Raw genomic sequence first — 25,125 nt, 5'->3', positions numbered from 1 at the left:
CTCTAATATGCAATTAAAGGTATGTTGAATTTTTCAGCACAAGTCAGGATAAGGTACAGTTTTTACATGAAATAACTGCCACTTTATTTGAACCTAAGATAAAGTAGCCATTAATGCTTGAAATTGCAGAATTTAACATAGAAAGCAATGGGGCTATGAATTAGTGGTTTTATACCTATTACTGACAGGCATGTGAAATTCTATTTTTAGAAATCATACCCTTTACAGTGAAAATTGGTCACATTTGTTGTCAGAAATCATGTTACATTAATTTGTTTATGTAACAATTATGTTAGTGTCAAATTACAGCCCTCAAATTGCTACAATAAGGTATTTTAGCCTTTTTTGGTCATTTAGCATGCACACAGTTAAGATTTTACCTGAAATTTTAATTTTTGGATTATCTAACACTGAAACCAATGAAACTTGTATATTATGACTAGTTTATAGTATAAATATTGTTTTTGGTCAAATTATTTAATGAGTGTTCATGTTTTATTGTGTTTCTTAGTGAATTATTTATTTCAAGGAAAACTGGTGTATACTTATATAGGAATTACAAAATTTCACTTGAAATGCATTTTATAACCATTTTAGCAAGTTGTCTAGCTTGGATATACATAAATTGCTCTTGTTGATCCATGTTTATACATAAAAGTATGGTTTTTTACCAAATCACTCTCCTTTTCCAACATGTAGAAAAAAGGGGGGACAAAATTATCAATTATATTTTATGTTTGGACCACTGTATTTATATTCAAGGAAGAATCTCTGATAAAAATAAGACATATAGGTAAGAACACAGTTATTTGAGTAAATATTAACAAATCAGAACTGGTAAAAATTGAAAAAGTGTCATATCTGTCACTATTAGTATCCATATGTAGTTTTCTTTGTTTAACGCATATGTTACTACCAGTCCAATTTGTGCTTGAATTCAGTGATAGAGAGTTTTGACAAAAGCTTTATGTGCTTTTCTATGCTAGAAATAGATCATAGAAGGAAATTAAGTCAAGCAGAAGTCAATATAACAAGTTTGGTGCTGTTATAGGTATAGAACCACTAATTCAGGCCCGGTCGGAAAGAACATACAAGAAAGTAGTACATATTTTAAACAAAATAGTTCCTACGCATAGCTGTATCTTTGTCAATAGTGGGAATATTTGGGTTGTTTTAGTATCAAATGAAAGCTTGGGGACTTGGAATCACTGTAGAACCCTTGTTGAAAGTTTTATTTGAATAACAAAAAAGTATATGAAATTTTAATAGGGGGGCTCATTTGGCCTGTTGTTCAGATCAGAAGTTCCTGTTTTTGTACTATCAAACTTCCGGGAACCAGTACGCTCTAATATGCAATTAAAGGTATGTTGAATTTTTCAGCACAAGTCAGGATAAGGTACAGTTTTTACATGAAATAACTGCCACTTTATTTGAACCTAAGATAAAGTAGCCATTAATGCTTGAAATTGCAGAATTTAACATAGAAAGCAATGGGGCTATGAATTAGTGGTTTTATACCTATTACTGACAGGCATGTGAAATTCTATTTTTAGAAATCATACCCTTTACAGTGAAAATTGGTCACATTTGTTGTCAGAAATCATGTTACATTAATTTGTTTATGTAACAATTATGTTAGTGTCAAATTACAGCCCTCAAATTGCTACAATAAGGTATTTTAGCCTTTTTTGGTCATTTAGCATGCACACAGTTAAGATTTTACCTGAAATTTTAATTTTTGGATTATCTAACACTGAAACCAATGAAACTTGTATATTATGACTAGTTTATAGTATAAATATTGTTTTTGGTCAAATTATTTAATGAGTGTTCATGTTTTATTGTGTTTCTTAGTGAATTATTTATTTCAAGGAAAACTGGTGTATACTTATATAGGAATTACAAAATTTCACTTGAAATGCATTTTATAACCATTTTAGCAAGTTGTCTAGCTTGGATATACATAAATTGCTCTTGTTGATCCATGTTTATACATAAAAGTATGGTTTTTTACCAAATCACTCTCCTTTTCCAACATGTAGAAAAAAGGGGGGACAAAATTATCAATTATATTTTATGTTTGGACCACTGTATTTATATTCAAGGAAGAATCTCTGATAAAAATAAGACATATAGGTAAGAACACAGTTATTTGAGTAAATATTAACAAATCAGAACTGGTAAAAATTGAAAAAGTGTCATATCTGTCACTATTAGTATCCATATGTAGTTTTCTTTGTTTAACGCATATGTTACTACCAGTCCAATTTGTGCTTGAATTCAGTGATAGAGAGTTTTGACAAAAGCTTTATGTGCTTTTCTATGCTAGAAATAGATCATAGAAGGAAATTAAGTCAAGCAGAAGTCAATATAACAAGTTTGGTGCTGTTATAGGTATAGAACCACTAATTCAGGCCCGGTCGGAAAGAACATACAAGAAAGTAGTACATATTTTAAACAAAATAGTTCCTACGCATAGCTGTATCTTTGTCAATAGTGGGAATATTTGGGTTGTTTTAGTATCAAATGAAAGCTTGGGGACTTGGAATCACTGTAGAACCCTTGTTGAAAGTTTTATTTGAATAACAAAAAAGTATATGAAATTTTAATAGGGGGGCTCATTTGGCCTGTTGTTCAGATCAGAAGTTCCTGTTTTTGTACTATCAAACTTCCGGGAACCAGTACGCTCTAATATGCAATTAAAGGTATGTTGAATTTTTCAGCACAAGTCAGGATAAGGTACAGTTTTTACATGAAATAACTGCCACTTTATTTGAACCTAAGATAAAGTAGCCATTAATGCTTGAAATTGCAGAATTTAACATAGAAAGCAATGGGGCTATGAATTAGTGGTTTTATACCTATTACTGACAGGCATGTGAAATTCTATTTTTAGAAATCATACCCTTTACAGTGAAAATTGGTCACATTTGTTGTCAGAAATCATGTTACATTAATTTGTTTATGTAACAATTATGTTAGTGTCAAATTACAGCCCTCAAATTGCTACAATAAGGTATTTTAGCCTTTTTTGGTCATTTAGCATGCACACAGTTAAGATTTTACCTGAAATTTTAATTTTTGGATTATCTAACACTGAAACCAATGAAACTTGTATATTATGACTAGTTTATAGTATAAATATTGTTTTTGGTCAAATTATTTAATGAGTGTTCATGTTTTATTGTGTTTCTTAGTGAATTATTTATTTCAAGGAAAACTGGTGTATACTTATATAGGAATTACAAAATTTCACTTGAAATGCATTTTATAACCATTTTAGCAAGTTGTCTAGCTTGGATATACATAAATTGCTCTTGTTGATCCATGTTTATACATAAAAGTATGGTTTTTTACCAAATCACTCTCCTTTTCCAACATGTAGAAAAAAGGGGGGACAAAATTATCAATTATATTTTATGTTTGGACCACTGTATTTATATTCAAGGAAGAATCTCTGATAAAAATAAGACATATAGGTAAGAACACAGTTATTTGAGTAAATATTAACAAATCAGAACTGGTAAAAATTGAAAAAGTGTCATATCTGTCACTATTAGTATCCATATGTAGTTTTCTTTGTTTAACGCATATGTTACTACCAGTCCAATTTGTGCTTGAATTCAGTGATAGAGAGTTTTGACAAAAGCTTTATGTGCTTTTCTATGCTAGAAATAGATCATAGAAGGAAATTAAGTCAAGCAGAAGTCAATATAACAAGTTTGGTGCTGTTATAGGTATAGAACCACTAATTCAGGCCCGGTCGGAAAGAACATACAAGAAAGTAGTACATATTTTAAACAAAATAGTTCCTACGCATAGCTGTATCTTTGTCAATAGTGGGAATATTTGGGTTGTTTTAGTATCAAATGAAAGCTTGGGGACTTGGAATCACTGTAGAACCCTTGTTGAAAGTTTTATTTGAATAACAAAAAAGTATATGAAATTTTAATAGGGGGGCTCATTTGGCCTGTTGTTCAGATCAGAAGTTCCTGTTTTTGTACTATCAAACTTCCGGGAACCAGTACGCTCTAATATGCAATTAAAGGTATGTTGAATTTTTCAGCACAAGTCAGGATAAGGTACAGTTTTTACATGAAATAACTGCCACTTTATTTGAATCTAAGATAAAGTAGCCATTAATGCTTGAAATTGCAGAATTTAACATAGAAAGCAATGGGGCTATGAATTAGTGGTTTTATACCTATTACTGACAGGCATGTGAAATTCTATTTTTAGAAATCATACCCTTTACAGTGAAAATTGGTCACATTTGTTGTCAGAAATCATGTTACATTAATTTGTTTATGTAACAATTATGTTAGTGTCAAATTACAGCCCTCAAATTGCTACAATAAGGTATTTTAGCCTTTTTTGGTCATTTAGCATGCACACAGTTAAGATTTTACCTGAAATTTTAATTTTTGGATTATCTAACACTGAAACCAATGAAACTTGTATATTATGACTAGTTTATAGTATAAATATTGTTTTTGGTCAAATTATTTAATGAGTGTTCATGTTTTATTGTGTTTCTTAGTGAATTATTTATTTCAAGGAAAACTGGTGTATACTTATATAGGAATTACAAAATTTCACTTGAAATGCATTTTATAACCATTTTAGCAAGTTGTCTAGCTTGGATATACATAAATTGCTCTTGTTGATCCATGTTTATACATAAAAGTATGGTTTTTTACCAAATCACTCTCCTTTTCCAACATGTAGAAAAAAGGGGGGACAAAATTATCAATTATATTTTATGTTTGGACCACTGTATTTATATTCAAGGAAGAATCTCTGATAAAAATAAGACATATAGGTAAGAACACAGTTATTTGAGTAAATATTAACAAATCAGAACTGGTAAAAATTGAAAAAGTGTCATATCTGTCACTATTAGTATCCATATGTAGTTTTCTTTGTTTAACGCATATGTTACTACCAGTCCAATTTGTGCTTGAATTCAGTGATAGAGAGTTTTGACAAAAGCTTTATGTGCTTTTCTATGCTAGAAATAGATCATAGAAGGAAATTAAGTCAAGCAGAAGTCAATATAACAAGTTTGGTGCTGTTATAGGTATAGAACCACTAATTCAGGCCCGGTCGGAAAGAACATACAAGAAAGTAGTACATATTTTAAACAAAATAGTTCCTACGCATAGCTGTATCTTTGTCAATAGTGGGAATATTTGGGTTGTTTTAGTATCAAATGAAAGCTTGGGGACTTGGAATCACTGTAGAACCCTTGTTGAAAGTTTTATTTGAATAACAAAAAAGTATATGAAATTTTAATAGGGGGGCTCATTTGGCCTGTTGTTCAGATCAGAAGTTCCTGTTTTTGTACTATCAAACTTCCGGGAACCAGTACGCTCTAATATGCAATTAAAGGTATGTTGAATTTTTCAGCACAAGTCAGGATAAGGTACAGTTTTTACATGAAATAACTGCCACTTTATTTGAATCTAAGATAAAGTAGCCATTAATGCTTGAAATTGCAGAATTTAACATAGAAAGCAATGGGGCTATGAATTAGTGGTTTTATACCTATTACTGACAGGCATGTGAAATTCTATTTTTAGAAATCATACCCTTTACAGTGAAAATTGGTCACATTTGTTGTCAGAAATCATGTTACATTAATTTGTTTATGTAACAATTATGTTAGTGTCAAATTACAGCCCTCAAATTGCTACAATAAGGTATTTTAGCCTTTTTTGGTCATTTAGCATGCACACAGTTAAGATTTTACCTGAAATTTTAATTTTTGGATTATCTAACACTGAAACCAATGAAACTTGTATATTATGACTAGTTTATAGTATAAATATTGTTTTTGGTCAAATTATTTAATGAGTGTTCATGTTTTATTGTGTTTCTTAGTGAATTATTTATTTCAAGGAAAACTGGTGTATACTTATATAGGAATTACAAAATTTCACTTGAAATGCATTTTATAACCATTTTAGCAAGTTGTCTAGCTTGGATATACATAAATTGCTCTTGTTGATCCATGTTTATACATAAAAGTATGGTTTTTTACCAAATCACTCTCCTTTTCCAACATGTAGAAAAAAGGGGGGACAAAATTATCAATTATATTTTATGTTTGGACCACTGTATTTATATTCAAGGAAGAATCTCTGATAAAAATAAGACATATAGGTAAGAACACAGTTATTTGAGTAAATATTAACAAATCAGAACTGGTAAAAATTGAAAAAGTGTCATATCTGTCACTATTAGTATCCATATGTAGTTTTCTTTGTTTAACGCATATGTTACTACCAGTCCAATTTGTGCTTGAATTCAGTGATAGAGAGTTTTGACAAAAGCTTTATGTGCTTTTCTATGCTAGAAATAGATCATAGAAGGAAATTAAGTCAAGCAGAAGTCAATATAACAAGTTTGGTGCTGTTATAGGTATAGAACCACTAATTCAGGCCCGGTCGGAAAGAACATACAAGAAAGTAGTACATATTTTAAACAAAATAGTTCCTACGCATAGCTGTATCTTTGTCAATAGTGGGAATATTTGGGTTGTTTTAGTATCAAATGAAAGCTTGGGGACTTGGAATCACTGTAGAACCCTTGTTGAAAGTTTTATTTGAATAACAAAAAAGTATATGAAATTTTAATAGGGGGGCTCATTTGGCCTGTTGTTCAGATCAGAAGTTCCTGTTTTTGTACTATCAAACTTCCGGGAACCAGTACGCTCTAATATGCAATTAAAGGTATGTTGAATTTTTCAGCACAAGTCAGGATAAGGTACAGTTTTTACATGAAATAACTGCCACTTTATTTGAACCTAAGATAAAGTAGCCATTAATGCTTGAAATTGCAGAATTTAACATAGAAAGCAATGGGGCTATGAATTAGTGGTTTTATACCTTATACAAGAAAACTTAACTTTTTTGCAACTAAAAGTCAATGATAATTATGTTAAAGCTTATTAGAATTTTTTAACATCTTTCTATTTGCTGTCTACAGTTTTTGTAAATATAATGTATTTCTTAAAATGATAAAACGCTAGGATTTGACAACCCCGTCATTTAAGGAAACTATTTCCTAAACTCGTGTATATTTCCATCGCTGATTTTGCTGTGACAGTTTCTAGTTTTAATGATAGGCAAAACAGCTATAATTCTAAAATTGAGCAAAACTGGTTAATACATCGATTGATTGATTGATTGGTGTTTTTCGCCACTATTAGCACTATTGTGCATACTGTAACATATTATATCATAATTTTATGTCATGGATTGTATTCATTGACATAGTCTAGAGGAGAAAACGATCAAGATAACTAACTTTACATCTTTTGTTGTTTATAATTTTGATGTTTCCGTAAATCTAGCATTCTGACAACTATATGTAAATATTCACCTAAAATTGATTGATCAACGAAATAACATTTTCTATATACGAAACAAAAGTTATTTTTAGTTAGTTTTCTAACCCTTTCAAACTGTTTTGAATAACTCCTCTTCGAAAATATTCAAAAAGGGGCATTATTTCAATATCGTCTGCTATGAAACACTAATAAAAACAGAACTTGTCTTGATGCGTTTCCCATTCATTCTTCTTAATAGATCACCCTGCTAGTTTTACATGTTCAATTTTTTATATCTTAAAACAAACTTTTATTTTTAATCAAATAACATTTTTTACATAGTTTTATTTAATATAATATCTGTCTTTATACTACGAAGCAGCAATTAAGAACATTTGAATGTTATTAAAATTTTACAGAACTATCTCTTAAAATGACAGTGATCTTTGCAAAAGATACAGACAAAATGTAGCGCCTTGCAAATTGAACTCTTCGGTATAAAAATAAGGAGATGTGGTAAGATTGCCAATGAGACAACTATACACCAAAATTCAAATGAAGTGGATGTAAGCAGTTATAGGCAACCGTACGGCCTTCAACAATGAGAAAAACCCATACCGTATGGTCGTCTATAAAAGGCCCCGACATGAAAAATATGAAACAATTCAATAGAGAAAACTAACGGCCTAATTTATAACAAAACAGTTTACGAAAAACAAATATGTTTGCACATTTTCCACAAGGACATTAGTTCGCAACAAACGTCCTGTAAGTCGTGTTTTCGACTTCGCGTTTTTGCTTTTTCGCCCTATAGAATATGAAAGGCGAAAAGGCGAAATCGTGAAAACGCGAAATGACCTTAAACGTAAAAATGTTTTCAAACCATGTAAAGCTTCCACTGCAATTTAATTATTGCCTGCTTTTGGTCAATTTATTTGGTCATCTTACCATGTAAGAAGAACATGTATATTAAAACACCGCTTTATATCAATATACATACTTACACCAGCAGCTACCATCTTTTCATTCTGGAGTCAAAGGCCTTTTGAAATCATATATTTAACAATGATACTAGTGAGTAGATTTACAAAACTTCGTTAATGAGCTCCGTTTTACAAACACCTGTGATACATTTTTTTGTACAAATAGTCAGCGAAAGTAAACTATCAATAGACCAATTAAAAGATTACTCGAGTTGTAAATATTTGCTAAATTGGATAATCTATGAAAAGGTATATACTATGAAATTAAGAGCTCGGGGCAAGCCCCTCGCTCTAAATTTCATAGTATATACCTTTTCATAGACTTACCTAGACATAGTGCATGGAAAGCCATGTACTATGAAAATTAGAAGGGGAAACACTGACTTTTCATTGGACGAGAAGGGGACCCAGGTGAGTATATTCTAAACAGTCGATAGTGTGTGGGTTAAGTGTTCATAAAACAGGATATTAAGAGCTTGGATTTTATTGTGAATATTTAAGGAAGTTACATATATTGAATAAATATTATTATAATAATTCTATGAATTAAGTTATATTCCAATTTTATGAAAAAAACTCAAAAAGTGCTCCGTTAAAAATATGATTAAATTTAATAGCCTTAGTGCGTCATTTGATTTTCAGTGGGAGAATTTTTTTTTTTCTGATAGAATATTCATTTTACACCGGTTGATAGTAGTTTTATTTATTTAGCGCGAAAATTATTTTCACTTTTTTTCAACTTTTTCTTGCAAAGTCCCGCATTTTGTAAGACAAAATATTCATTGTCATTATGTCGTGGACAAGGTTATATTTACACTTAGTAAATGTACCAGTCCATACTATTCATTTCCATAATAACCATGTGTGTGACTAGGGAATAGCAATATGGTTACTGAGATCTTCTTCCGATCGGCCGTAAAACCCTTTCAAAGAACAGCGTCCGGTTGGCTCCGTCTCGGACGGCCTCTATTAAAGGACCTACCAATTGTATTTATTGTGAATTTGTTCTGATCCTAAACATGTATGAAATATTTGCCACTGGACGTTTATCAACCAACAATTAATCAATCAATCAATCATTTTAAAATCCCTTTTTATCGCATATTGTTTCGCTGTTTTATCAACGTTATCGTGACATCTTTAAAACTCTCAAAGTTCTCCAAATCAATAGAACGATTTTTTAAGGTACCGTCCATTCATCTTCTTCGTACAAACCATTCTTTTTACTACTTTAATAAAAACACAAAACATTTTGTGTTCAATAACGTACAGGAACATTTTTAAAACCTTTTAAGAATACAAATAATTTTTCTCACTTCCCTCCTGGAACAAATACATTTTTTTCTTTAAAAAAAATAATTTAAACAATTTATCAGGTTTACAGTACACAGCGTTTGGTGTGAACACGGCCGTAGGTATTTTGTCCGACTGAGATCGTGTTTTTTCGAGTGAATTGGTCCACTTTTTTCGAGAGTAGATCAGGTTTTTTCGAGTGATATTATTTGCGATCAGATCGATTTACTGCTATTTCGCGAGTATAATAGTTTTATTTTTGACTGTTCATTTTATTTTGATTACTTTACACGTATTGAGCACAAACGACGCACAATTTCCTTGTAATTCACTTACAATTAAATGTTTTACATTGTCCGTGTTTTTCAACAAATGTTCCGGGTTTTTCAAAGAAAATTGAATAAGAAATATAGTATTCTTGAGCTTTTCTAGTCTGCAACTGTAATTTTGCGATGGACAATATTATAAATTCCCAATGAGTCACAAAAACATATTACTATATTGATAAAATATAATCAATTAAATGATAACTTTCTTTTATGAAAACATTTAATAAAAATAAGGGACAGCGTATTATGCTATAATTATATACCAGACCCACTACCAAACAAAAACAATAACAAAAACACACACAAACATAATCCGCCCCTTTACTATTTCCCATTGACAATAAATTTTGAATTGAATAGAATAAACAATAAACAATGAAATAAATAATCTATAAGCTTTCATGTGATCCTTTTGAAATTATAAAAGTGTATATAATAGCGTACACCTCGTGTATTAAATTCATGTCTTTCGCAGAATTCCGTAGATATAAAGATTGTTAAATGTAATGTCTAGATAGAAATCCGTAAATTCGATTTTTTGAGACACTACAACTGATGGAAAGGAAGCTATCATGGTGCTTTATTGCTGTGCGATCAAGTATAACATAGCTTGATTAACTTTTTATCACAGAAGAAACGTTTTTCGTGTTTTTCGTTTCTAGAACGATAGAACAAATGATTGTCTCTTTGACACATTCCCCATTTCCATTCTCAATTTTATCAAGAAAAATAGAAAATGAAACATTTGGGATGTATTTTCTATTAAAGAAATACACATACCAGCTGAAGACACACATACAATGAACGGTCGTCTCAATCCAACATTTACTTCTTAATACCTTAGTCTGGGAAAAGATGATTTATTCATTAGCTGTAATAATTGGCTTTGAACTAGATTTCAGTAACTGCAAGTATTCTTATATCGGCACTTTGTGTCTATTGTTTTTATGTTAGTTGGTTTGTTAGTGCTTCGCATCGATCTATTGAGTTAAGCCATTTGCAACTAATTATTACAGTTTGTTCTTATATTGTGCTGTAACAACACTGTCAAAAGTTAGGGGAGGGTTGAGCGCTTGCAAAGATGTGTAACCCAGCCACATTCTTTATGTGGCCGCCCCAAGTCAAGAGCCTGTAATTCAGTAGTTGTCGTTGTTTCATGTCTATCATATTTGTTTTTTATAATTCATTGTATTATATAAATTAGGTCGTTAATTTTCTTGTTTTAATGGTTTCACATTTTTCAATTTGGGGTCTTTTATAGCGGACTATAAAGTATGGGGTTTTCTCATTATTAAAATCCGTACGCGGACCGATAATTACTTTTATCTTCGTCATTTGAACTCTTGTGCATAGTTGTCTCATTTGCAATCATACCAGATCTCCTTACTTTTACATATATATCGTTTACATTACGAATATTTACAGTATGAAATCCATATCGATACGCTTACATGAAGATTGCTTACATCACGTACATCTACTATATGAAATTGACATCGATATACGTATGATTGGTTCCACCATGTTTATATGGGCGTGGACATGTTTAATCTATTCAAATATACAAGCAATTTATAAGCTGTGACAAACATTTTACTTACAAAAGAGCAATGATTTTTATAAAATGTACTTGTTACGTAATACAGTATTATCAAACTGGTTATAGTATTGTTTATTCACTAGATCAAAACCTGAACCGCATTCCAAAAAACCCGGACTACTCTCGAAATAAAAACGGACATATGAAAATAAATTTATCCTAAAAATGTCCTTCTAAATACAATAACAAGAATTTTTATAATGTGTCTGTATATTCAAGGATAAATAGATTCTAAATATACATTTCCTTTGACATTTGCCGTAGTATTTGTATAACATAGCTTTATTCTATAATTTGGAATAAAGGCATTGTAAAGCTAAATTAAAATTTTTCAAAATAATGTAGGGTTGCTGATTTCTTTTTATATCACCAATACTAACTTACCTTGTATGATCCTTTTTATTAAAATCAAGCAAATATCTCTTTACGTCTTACAAGAAAAGAAGGCAGTTTGTTTACATTTTGGGTCATATTCAGTCAAAAAAACCGTTATCACACTAAAAAAAACCCTGATCAGATCACCCAAAAAACACGATTGCAGGCGGACACTTTACCTACTGTGTACATGCAGTCGATAGTCAATGTAGGCCTTGTGTGAGTTTAGTGTACATAAAACTAGATATTCAGAAAGTTATTTTTCTTTATGAATATTTAAGAAAGAAACATATTTTAAATTATGATTATAATACTATTAAGAATTAAGTTATGTTCCAATTTATTTGTCCAACACACAAAATATTGCTCATAACTAAAACGATTAAAAAGCCTTACTGACCCCTTTTCAGACGCAAGCACCATGTACATCATTCACTTGAAATTGTCTTTCTAAATTGAGTAGACTCATTCAGAAACATTAGTACATTGATGGTTGTTTGATTAATTAATTGCTGTTTGTCCTACGTCCAGTGACAAATATTTCATCATGTTCAGGACGAAAGCGAATTAATAATTAACACAAAAGGTAGGATCTGCAATAGGAAGTCGATCGTGATCAAGGGAGGGAAATGTCACTAGAAAATAAGGGTATGTTGGATAGGGGTAGAAATTAAGCCTTGCAACAGGCTACCTTTGAATCCTCAAATAGTTTTTGCAAGGGTTCTTAATTGCAGAAAGCGTGGAACCCTTTTTACACGAGGCAACGGATTTCAATGTACTTTCAATGAAAAAGTATGAGTTAAATCCTATAATACTTTAAGACAAGTAATTATTTTTCAAAATAGAGACGAACATAAAAATGGCGCCTCAAAATTAGCCATTTTGCTATACAATTGTTATTGATCATTATCAAATTATTAATAATTAGAAACAACACCTTATGCAGGATAATCCACATTGAGCAGTCTCATTTAGGTTCTCTCTCTCCATCCATGGAACTCTTATATAATGATGTGCATTTCAATGCTGTTTCCAAGCATTTTCATTCCCCTCGGCATCTATTCTTACAACAGTTAGGTTTTTCTTACCATAGGCATATATTGGTTTAGCCGTATAACTTTTGAGAATTATCCGTTTTTAATACTCTTTAAATTCGTATTTGATTTGACCTTTCAATTGCTTTGATGCAAGCGCCACTGGTGGGTCTCATATAAACGAAACTCGCGTATGAAGTACCAATTTAAAGTCTGGTATCTTATGAGTTTTTACAACTACAGTGGACACGCTCTTAATATGAAGTTTCAGTTTCTACAAGCACTGGGTAGAATGGCACCCACTAATCATCAAATTTTGGCAAACAGAATAAATCTGAGGTGGCATACAAGGTTTTTACACTAAACAATAACCCCTAAAACACTTCATTGGTAAGCTCCACGTTTTGTATTTTGAAGTAGTGCATCTCTTGTCGGAGGAATGTCATAAAGTCTTCTTCTCTTCTGTGTGAATAAATGTTTTCTTAGATCTTTCATCGTATTAATTGAACTTGACCACTTATATAGAAGCACAACATACCGTTCTATAACTTCATAACTTCCAAAGTTTCCACTTCATGTGTAATTTCAATAATCTACACTTATGCTACTGACAATTCCTCATATACGAACCATGTGTCCCAAACCTATCGATTTCTTACTTTTCCTGAGAAATAAAAACTTATACTGTGTCACAACTATTGAAAGCATGATACAACTGTAACACTTCTTATTTCAATGGTTTTAGAACAAGGCATAACTAATCAACTATAATAAAGTTCTTTCTAGTGCAAAAACCTATCCACAACTGTCCATTTTGATTTTTCTTTAACAAGACACAGACAAGACAACATCCGTATCATCTCAGGCATGTAAGAACATTCTGGTATCTGCCTCCTCATGTGAACATGGACTTAATGATTCATAGCTGTTTTTTGCAATATTTCCAATGTCGTTGTCCTCTACTGCGGTTTAAATTTTTTTGTCAGCGTTGATTATATGTTTTCCAGCGAAAAAGTGAAAGCTCAACTTTATTATCGTCTTTATATTTGACAACAATTCGCCGACAAGAGATGCACCAATACAACATGCAAACCGTGCAGCTTACCAAGAAACTGTTATTTGGGGGAATTGTAGAATGCCATCACCAGACTTTTTTTGTTTTTGTTGTTGTTGATAAAAGCATAATGAGACTTGGGTGCTATTCTGGTCAGTGCTTGCAGTAGCTGAACTGTCATGTCGAGAGCTAATCCACTGTGGCTGCATGTAATGATGCCGATATGCATGCAAATGCATCGGAATGCTCAACAATTTGTTACTGTTCATCGGACTGTGCGAGAGAAACTGAATGAAACTGATAAATGTGGATTATCCTGCATGTGAATGTTATTTTAATGTTTAATGATTTGAAAATGCTTTATAACGATTGTTATGCCAAATAGTTACTCTTAAGGCGCAATTTCTTTTCTCGTCCACATTTTGAAAAAGAAATACAATCTTTTATCATCATAGGATTTAACACATGTTTTTTTCATTGCAAGCTAATTGAAGGATTTTCTGAGGTAATGTTAACATTAACTACTAGTATAACTGTGAAAATTTACACCTTGTCAGAGATGTCATTTGGAAGTTTATCGCCTTTTTTTTTGTCATAGTTAATATCCCTTGTCACCAAAATATTGTCTGTATCTAAATTTGTATAGTTCTTTTTTCCCCCGATTTATACTTTTCATTACTGGTTGATTATTCTTTTTATAATCAAAGTGTGGTCCGTTTGATCTCAGTCCTTCAAAATTCAATTATGACGTCAAATGTTATTGTTGTCCTCTGACAATCCTATTGTGACGTCATAAAAAGGCGACCATGTCTGATCACAACACATATACAGAACACATTCTTTCATTTTTGCTTATGTGCTTTGTCTATATGCCATTTTGTTTTCTTTGTTGACACATTTGTTGGTTTTTATAGTGATTAAGATTATAACACAATGATGACTGCTGTACCCCTATTTTTGACTTTTTACCTATTATGTCTGTTTGATTTGTTCACACATTGTTGTCAATATAATGGAATTTAATGCGACTGTCATACAAGTGAGAGGTTTAGCTTGCTATAAAACCAGGTTTGATCCACCATTTTCTACATAAGGAAATGCCTGTACCAAGTCAGGAATATGGCAGTTGTTTTCCATTCGTTTGATGTGTTTGAGTTTTTGATTTTGCTATTTGATAAGAGACTTTCCGTTTTGAATTTTCCTTGGAGTTCGGTATTTTTGTTATTTTACTTTTTGTGAAAAAGTTTGACTATATATTGTTTAAAAATCGTTAGAGAAATAGATTCCATCACAAAATCTCGTGCATTACGATATTTCTCCACTCGCAACAGTTAAATTTTCAATATTTGAAAAGCACGGCAAGCACTTAACTATCTCGAGTATAGCTAAATATCTTATCACACCTGATGCAGTGGTAGAATCTATATAGTTTTTTTTATCATTGTAAAAACCGTCGAAATTTGGGCATTAATGACGGCGCTATTTTGAATTTTACCGCAATAATGAATACTTCCTGGTATTGTTTATACAACGCAGGTCTATGTTTGTATCAATCAATAAGTTGCACGACCTTGTTAACTTTCTACATTACATTTATAGTGTATAACGTAAACGTAAAATTGCACCGAGTACCCAAATTGCACCCATTTGGCAAAAATAGCAACGGAAATCTTACAAGTTTTCCAAGAAACTAAACAATTTGCATTTTTATGATTTAATATTATGCACGTATTTCAACATAGCTAAATATATTTGAATATACACAAAATGTGCACAGTCTATATCAACAGAAGAAGTATTCACTGGAAAAAGTAAAATCTACTGAAACGTCGCCATGCGACGTCCACAAAAAGTCAACTTTTAAAAGAGGACGAAAGATACCAGAGGGACAGTCAAACTCACAGATCGAAAACAAACTGACAACACCATGGCGAAAATGAGCAATCAAAATATGGTACATGCATCCATTTATTAAAAAAATGAATAGTAAGTATGGACTATTGTCAAATTGTTCTAAATATTTGAAAATAAAACAAAACATCAGTTATTCAATTTTTGTTCATGTGAATGTAGCATGAATGCAATTTTGGTACTCTTCATCACAGAATCATTGATCGTTTGGAGGTCGGTTCAAACCCATTTTTCTATGATTCAATATGGATTCAAAATTAAATTGGTCGAACCTTATTGTAAAAAAGGATACATCTACAAAATAAACACAGAATGGAAACTTTTGTCTGGATCATAAATAAACGTGAGTGAAAACACTGTCAAAACAGTTGCAAATTGCGTTCTATACGAATACTATTTGGCTTTTTTTACGGCCTCATTTTCATGATTTCTGTATTGATAAAGTTGAAAAAAAATGATTGGTATATTTTTTGGGTATTTTGTTAAATTTGTGATTTCTATTGAACCCTTGCATATTGTTAGACTTCATCATATGAACGGTGATGTATTACCAGTAACTTATGTCTACCATCTTTAATTTGCGAGCATACTGAATTTTTCTTTTGTTGCTGTTTATATTTGAATATTTTCGATACAACTTAATTGTTCACTATGCCAAGTTCTACATTTTTACCTTAAAGTAACCAATTGTTCTGATACCCGCTGAACTATATTTAATTTTAAAAACAGCTTGTTGGCCATTTTGAATCTGGCCGTCAAAATTGATTGGTTTAGGTGGCTCCACATCCAAAATAGTACATCAGCATAATAACCAGTACTGTGAAAGATTTCACGCTTTTTACCATAAAGTATCCAATTTTATGCATTTTTTTGTTTTTCTTAACACTACCTTAAGCATTGAAACCAACTACATACATAATTATATTACTTATATGTTATTCGGGATCTTGACAGGAGATATGGGCTCATATTCCCTGTAATGTTTTTTTGTCTACTGAACAAGCTTAAGGAAATCAATCAAATTGCAGGATTAGCTTGGATAATTTGGCTCAGTATAACATATCAAAATAATATTTATATGAATATATGAAATGTATCTGTGTTACCCTACTTAAGTGAATGTGTGTAAACGTAATAAATAAATGTGCGCAAATGTTATGCACTGAAAGATATTTAACTTCGTATACATGCATATGATTCGTTCCAGTTTTTTTAAATCAACATGTAGCAAAGTTTCACATTTAATATTAAGATGTAAATAAACTCATCATAGATACCAGGATTGAAATTTTGTATTTGCGCAAGACGCGAGTTTTGTCTACAGAAGACTCATCAGTGACACTCGAATCAAAATAAATATCAGTGAAACAAGAATCTTATGCAATATTTCGTTAGCAAAATGCGTTTTCAAACTCTAATTAAATCAGTTATACTGGGTGGTTACTGAAGTAAATTAAACAATAATGACTGTTGACCTACATCTCGAAGAGTAACTTTACAATTAAGTGGTCCAAAAGCTAAATTATGGAGTTTATGATTAAATGTTACTTGAATGCTTAGATTTTTCAATATCACATTGCTGAAATTTTTCAAAAATCTAAGACGAAAGCATCAGCATAGGAAAACAAGAGGAGTTATATATTATTTATAGAGTTAGTAGTCTTAGAGCTCCAATAAAGGAAAAAAATCACCTTGAAACCTGGGACATTATATATTAGTATAAGTATGATAGTCCCATTTGAAACCTAGCATATTTTTATTTTTATATAACTTTATCCTTTTAAACATTTAAATACAAATATTAAAATTGGTTTGAACGTTGTTTTCAATTTAGACTTGTTTACATTTTTTCGTTTGGGCTTGTATTATATTTGCCTTCGGATTTATATGATCCGTTCATCCTATTACGACTCTTCAAAATTCAAGAGTCTATCCTAAATTTAGGTAAGTTATATGGCCTTCCAAATACCGTTTCGATTCCTAACATCACTGAAGAGACATAAATTGTCGAAATCCGGATATGGTGTACTAATTTTTGCACCTTTTGTTTGCGGTATACCATCTTTCCCGCAAGTTTATTGTTTTCTTTTTGGTATTAAGTTAATAGTTAAGATCCATTTTGTTACATCTAGTGATCCGTTTTTTTGGCAATTGCCAATTGAAGTCAGCAGGGTTTAAGAACATCCGTTGTTTGACCTGCTAGTCAAATGCATTTTGTTAAAATATACTTTTTCACTTTCATTGGTCTTTTAAAAAATGTTGTTTGTAATGTATTTAGACTCCTCTACCAAGAAATTTATTTTGCATGCACACGTATAAAAATTGCGGTTTTTATCCAACGCAATCATAAGTTTGAACGTTGTTTTCAATTTAGACTTGTTTATATTTTTTCGTTTGGGTTTGTATTATATTTGACTTCGGGTTTATATGATCCGTTCATTCTATTTTGACTCTTCAAAATTCAAGAGTCTATCCAAAAATGAGGTAAATTATATGGCCTTCCAAATACCGTTTCGATTCCTAACATCACTGAAGAGACATTAATTATCGAAATCCGGATATGGTGTACTAATTTTTGCACTTTTTGTTTGCGGTATACCGTCTTTTCCGCAAATTTATTGTTTTCTGTTTGGTATTATTTTAATAGTTAAGATCCATTTTGTTACATCTGGTGATCCGTTTATTTGGCAATCGCCAATGGCAGTCAGTAGGGTTTACGAACATCCGTTGTTCGACCTGCTAGTCAAATGCGTTTTGTTCAAATATACTTTTTCACTTTTTTGGTCTTTTGAAAAATGTTGTTTGTGCTGTATTTGGACCCCTCTACCAAGAAATTTGTTTTGCATGCACACGTATAAAAATTGCGGTTTTTATCCAACGCAATCATAGGTTTGAACGTTGTTTTCAATTTAGACTTGTTTGCAGATATTAAAATATATATTAATGTTATTTGTTTTTTGTTCTTTCTAACTATTTGTACTGTTTTCTGATGTTAGCAAAAACAACCAATTATGAAATATTTTGTTATTCAAAGTGTCAGCTTGTTAGTTATTGACATCGACATGACACGTGCTTCAATCAGTTTAGAATTTTCTTTGTTAAACAATTCCTATTTATGTTTCTTTGCTAAATATAAATGAAGTGAACATGTTTACCTTTACAAATTGTGACTTGGATTGAGAGTTGTCTCATTGGCACTCATACCACATCTTCTTATATCTATGTGTATATGCAGTGGCAACATTTTATTTCCTTACAATTACAAAAGATAGAATATTTGATGTATCTCTAAATATGTTAATCTCTTGTCAAATTAGTGTCAATTTATTCACTTTTGTAATATGTAACACAATGTGACGTCACATGATTAATTATGTCGTAATTGTCAACTTTTATGAATGATTTTCATCCACAGTATTTAGGGTCAGCGACCGACTTTCAAAGTCAAAAGTCATATTTCTTAGTAAGGTAAATGAAAGGATAATTCTTCAATGATAATTTTGCATCCTTGATGTTCCTGAAGTTTTTTTTCTTCATTAAGATAGTTGTATTAATTTGTTAAACTTTAAAATTTATATTCAATTATAGAAAGGAGGAAAAGAATAATACAAGAATAGATACAAAATATTCAAATACGTGTAAATATGTAGATTTATAAACGGAAATTAATTTCAATATGATTATATACACATATCATTTGGTATCTATGATGAGTTTGTTGGTAATGTTGTTTCTACCTAAATCTATTAACATTATCCAGTCAATATATACATAGTGTTAGATTTAGATCACAGAACGATGGACAAAATGTACTGTGAAGATCGGAATCAAATATACAGACTTATACTGCAACTAGAACACTTCCTGTTGTCTTTATCTACCAAATATAGAAACAAGGGGATATTTCGTGCAATGTCGATTCTATGTCACGTCACTTTTCTTCACAATCTGGGGTTCGTTTAGGGATGCAAAATAAGTTTTATTTTTGTGTTTACATTTTCATAAATACAAATGAATCAATTTCATGCCGAAGGATAACAAAAACAATTTGATGTCAATGTCAGAAAAATATCAACTTTTTTTGTGTTTGGCTTTAAACTGTTGAAGGTCTCCGTAAATTTCGTCCTTCGCCATGCAGTTTATAGTACATAAATAAGGAGATGTGGTATGATTGCCAATTAGACAATTATCCACCAAAGTTCAAATGAAGTGGATGTAAGCAATTATAGTCAACCGTACGGCCTCCAACAATGAGAAAACCCCCATTTCATATAATTGGCTATAAAAGGCACCGTCATGAAAAATATTAAACAATTCAATTGAGAAAACTAAAAGTCAAACATGTTTGTGAGCGCTCAACCCTCCCCTAACCTGGGAAAGTGGTGTTACAGCCCAACATAAGAACAAACTATAAAAATTAGTCGAAAAGGGTTTGATATATATTAAGCCTCATACAAAAAAGTTTATATTGTTTATACATTGACCTATTATTGTATGTATATAGACAGATTCTTTCATCAATTTATCCTTGGTTTTCATTAATAGTTTCCACGTTATACCCATTACATATAGAGTGGATACGATACCTATACAAGGCATGATGTGATTATGCATAAATAATATGTATTATTTTAAGAACTATTGACTGTTTCACGACTTTGATGTACCGTTACATAACATAGTAAGATTTTGTTAAAGATACAATCATCTCTCTATATATTTATTATAAATTTGCATAGTTACCTACAACTAACATTACATTTGAATAACATTTTCAATGCATTGCACCTATACAGAAAAGTTAGCAATATAACAACATAATTTAAGGTATAAATTGCCATGTCTTGGTGACACCGTATTCATGCATCTCGTCCACTACGTGTCAAACCCTCACTTGAAAATAAAGCATCACATTTGCACATATAGCTATTGAAAAAGTCCAGTTCCCAATAAAGCGTGTATTGCATAAATGTGAAGGATGTATATTGCATTTAAAATAGCGTTTGATGCATCAGAAATAGCGTATGGTTTTAAAATTTTTGTTCGTTTTATATCGAATTTTTGAATTTGCAATTCTCTCAAACATGTTATATTGTAGGCCATTTTGAAAGGTGCGAATCGAGTAGAATTTAAATGGAAAAGAGCATATGATGTATGGGATGTGGTGTATGGTGTAATGGTTTTATGGTGTTTTGTGTATGGTTCACGATGTATGGTGTAATAGTGTATTGGGTAAATGGGAAGTTTGCATCATTCAAGGAGAGTTGTAGATGACTATAATGCACATTAAGTATGAAATGAAACAAAAAAGTGTATTTACTAGTATTAGAAATGAGAATTTTACAAAGACATATGGATACCCCACTACTTAATAGTCCACTCCATACATTTAAAGAAATGTCGTTACTGTGACGGATGTTGACATGTCGTTATGAAGTTTACAAAATGTTCTGATATAGAATTTCCCATATTTATGTATATAAGAGCGTTTTTGTTGTTGTTGGGAACGATTTATTGTAGTGTTAATTGTATACTATAATCTATGTACATGTATGTCCCCTACATAAAATGACTCTCTCTCTCTCTCTCTCTACCTAATTCTATATCCTCTACGTTACACAACACGTTTTTTTTGTTTTTACGGCCGTAAATTAATTTTGATTTTCATGTGGAACATCATTCATGAAATAACAAAGAAGTACATTGTAGTTTGAATCAAGTGAAACTATAAAAAAGTAAAACAAAAAATACCAAAATCCAACGTAAGTTCAAAAAGGGGAAGTCCATAAAAACTGACAAAATCAAACGTTATGAATCAACGGAACGAGTGAAAAACAACTGTAATATTCTTGACTTAGTACAGGTATTTTCCGAAGAAAATGATGGGTTAAACTTAGTTTATAGCCATCTTAATCTCTTGCTTGTATGACAGTTGTTTATTGTTCAGTTATATTGAAAAAAATAAAAATAAAACGAACTTCCTTAACATTTAAACTTAAATATAAGTAATAAATCTTTATTTGAAAAATGTTTTAAATTATTTTGAATGGATGTGTGTATTTTGTTTTTGGATATTTTAAAATCGGTTATTTTGATTTATTTTGAAATGGTGAATCACGGTCTTAAATGCTCCAAGATAATATCTTAACAGTTCAGAATCCTAAAGGAATATTGGTTATTTCGTTGATAGAATTTCCATTGTTTATAAATGTTATTAAACATTCAATCACAACGTTATGGCAAAAACGTTATTGAAAAAAATAATACCCCAAATGTTTTAGATTTCAAAATGGCACTAGAAAGTCTGAGAAGATACATGGATTGACGAGACGTACTACAACGAAAGGACAATGTGCAATTGATCAAATTAATAATCATCTTGAATTTAAAAGAGGGTGGTAAAGCTGGGCGCTTGCAAGGAAAAAACGTGAAATAAGACATAATTTCACATTGAACGTGAAATAATTTCTGTCATGAACGTTGCACGAAAAATAAAGACTTTCATGTGAACCTTTTGTAACTGATTCGCTGTATTCCTGTTTATATAAACTCTCTGTTTTACTTGATATTCCCGATTATGTATACATATCCATGATATAATACATGGTTTACGGCTTTTACAAAAGTATATAACGATCTTCTTAACTTTTAAAATGCAAATATCCCGCCGACACGAAAGCTCCAAAATAGAAGTGATAACATCAAATGCCTTTTCACTTTGTCAAAAAAACAAAATTTCTATTTTTTTCTTGACGATCCCTGCAAAGTGTTTGAACTTCATATGAAAAATACCGAACACGCAAAATAAGTATTTGAAAACCACGATGCACGTACAATTAAATAAGCAGAACACATTGAACGAGGCACCTGTTTTGCACGACTAAACGTCAAATAAAAAAAATAAAAACACGTTGAACGTGAAATAAAAAACGGCGATCACGTTGCACGAAAATAACCCTTTACCACCCTCTTAAAACAGTGTTTTCATTCACTGTTCGGAACGCGTTATTTGTACTCCGGGAAACAGCCACCGATATTACAATGTGAGTCGATATATATATATATATATATATATATATACAAGTCTAAATTGAAAACAACGTTCAAACCTATGATTGCGTTGGATAAAAACTGCAATTTTTATACGTGTGCATGTAAAACTAATTTCTTGGTAGAGGGGTCTTAATACAGCACAAACAACCCAAAAGACCAAAAAAATATATATATATACATAACTCCGCTACATGCTCACACTAGCGGATGTAATTTTATTTCGAAACAACTATTATTCTGAAAATTGAAATGTTAAGATTTATGTAACTGTTCGGAAGTTTTTCAAATTATTCATTTTACTATACACTTTCGTGATACGTGTTTGGTCCTAAATGTTAAAAATGATACATGTCTTCCAAATGAGACGGTGTGTTCTCTAACTTATCATATACTAACAAGTTATGTAAATGCATTTTTGACGCCGATCCCAATATGACCTCCAGTGGAAAATTTTCCAAAAACAGAGGCGTATTATAGACACTGCTAACATAGATATGCGGTGTGTGACTTCTATTTATTTAGTTAATAGTTTTGTGCATTAGTAATATGTGCGCTTTGTATATATAAATACTATGTATGCCAAGAAAGAAGGGGTTTTAAACTTTTGATTCTATAACTACGAAAGTTAGTGTCCCTAGGGCATGAAGATTACTGATGTCCGTTCATCCGTCCATTAGTTCGAAATTGATTGTTATCTAAAATACTACAGTTCTCGTCAGATTTGAAATCAAATTTATGTCAAGGGCTAACATCGGCTATATAAAAGAAGAAGAATTAAAACATAAGGGTTAACTGATCGTAAATTCAAAGGCAAAGTAAGCCAAAGGTTTCCATCAGCAATATTTCGAATAATTCAAAAATCAGGTCCGCTCAATTATTTACCCCTATCACTCCTATATTATTATTCGGAGTTTGGTTAAATTTATTCAGCAAGTATTATGTTTTAAATAATATCAAAATCAGTGGTAATAGAATATTTTATGTTACTAATGTATAAAGTTTGAATCAGCTATAACTAAGACGAGTTGGAAAGTCAGCGTCGTTCTTTTTCTTTTTTTTTTTTTGAGGGGGGGATTTTGTATGAAGAAATGAAAATAAAGAATCGGGCCTGCATTTCTGATTGTTTGAATGTATAGGCGGGGTCATTCATTTAACTACTCCGTATCAATCTTGTTACTCTAGCTTCTTCGCTTGTCAAAATAATCATTCAGTGATTTATAACTTAAGACTTCATATGTAGGCAAAACATGTGATCGATCCTATTTGTCTCTTTGAGCAAATACAATTTTATAAACTAGAATCATATTTAAACATGTCATACGAATGCAACTATTTCATTGGCAAATTCAAAGTGTAACAAAAGCGTAAGTAATCTGGTTGTCTCACTAAATCTATCGACAATAATGTCAATGTATCATTGATTTATATCCATATTTTCAAGGTTATGCTGCTTTAGAAGCTTCTAATATATTACTTTTCAATACATACATTTGTAATTAAGAATCATTTCTTTCTAGTCTTAGTTCAATAATGTAAGCTTAATGTGTACTGTAACTGTCTTTAAATTAACTGCATGTCACATAAGTAAATAAAGGCAACAGCATACCGCTGTTAAAAAGTCATAAATCGATTGAGAGAAAACAAATCCGGATTACAAACTAAAACCGAGGGAAACACATCAACTATAAGAGGAAAACAACGGAACAACAGAAACACTGAAGCGCAACAAAAACAAACGCCAACATACATAGAAACGAAATATTTGATAACAACAGCCATATTCCTGACTTGGTACAGGAGATTTTAAGACAAAATGGTGGGTTGAACCAGGTTTTATGGCTTGCAAAACATTCCGCTTATATGGCAATGTTAAAAGATATCGCCAAAATGACAACACTACGTGACGGAAATACAGCACAAACAAACGCAAGAATACTCAGCACAGAGAAACGCACAAATAAATAATATAATAGTAGTTACAACATGTAAACCGCAGAATAACAACGAACATCTTCCATTAATGACAGCACAGGACATCACAAACAGTGACGTATTTTTGTAACGAATATATAATCTTGAAATTCATACAATTATGTTCACAATACTAGTCCAAACAATTATCATGACTATGTCGGTATTGAAAGGCTATTTTAAATAAAT

This window comes from Mytilus californianus, unplaced genomic scaffold, assembly GCF_021869535.1.
Source record: "Mytilus californianus isolate M0D057914Y unplaced genomic scaffold, xbMytCali1.0.p SCAF_3, whole genome shotgun sequence".
Taxonomy (NCBI): Eukaryota; Metazoa; Mollusca; class Bivalvia; order Mytilida; family Mytilidae; genus Mytilus; species Mytilus californianus.
Note: the sequence above shows the minus strand (reverse complement) of the source record.